Raw genomic sequence first — 445 nt, 5'->3', positions numbered from 1 at the left:
TTTCTGAGACAGAAACTTTGTAAGTTTCTGCATAAACAATGATTTACTTTTCCGAGACAAGAATTTTAGTCGTCAGCATCGTGAGGTTTGTGGACAAGGCCATGTGGTCTGTGAGTAAGCCAAGCTGACTACTCAGCGACTGAATGTAAACATCGTTGTATTCAGTCGTTCAACAGGCAGCCTTCTAGTCCTGGAGATTCAGAGGTTGACATACTTCAAGGAGATAGATAATAAGTCAGCAAGCAAATAAATAATTTTGTCTTAGGTAGTAATAAGTACCATGAGGAAAAATAAGGTGGGGTGAGGGATAAATGTGCATTATTGTGGGAAAGAGGGTGCATTTTAAATATGGTGGTCAGAGAAGAGTTTTCTGAGAAGGCAGTATCTAACAGAAACCTCTTTGATGAGAAGGAGGAAGCCATGTTGTCACCTGGGTTAAAATCCA

Source organism: Otolemur garnettii, unplaced genomic scaffold (genome assembly GCF_000181295.1).
Source record: "Otolemur garnettii isolate 467f Iridium unplaced genomic scaffold, OtoGar3 scaffold00006, whole genome shotgun sequence".
Classification (NCBI taxonomy): Eukaryota; Metazoa; Chordata; class Mammalia; order Primates; family Galagidae; genus Otolemur; species Otolemur garnettii.
Note: the sequence above shows the minus strand (reverse complement) of the source record.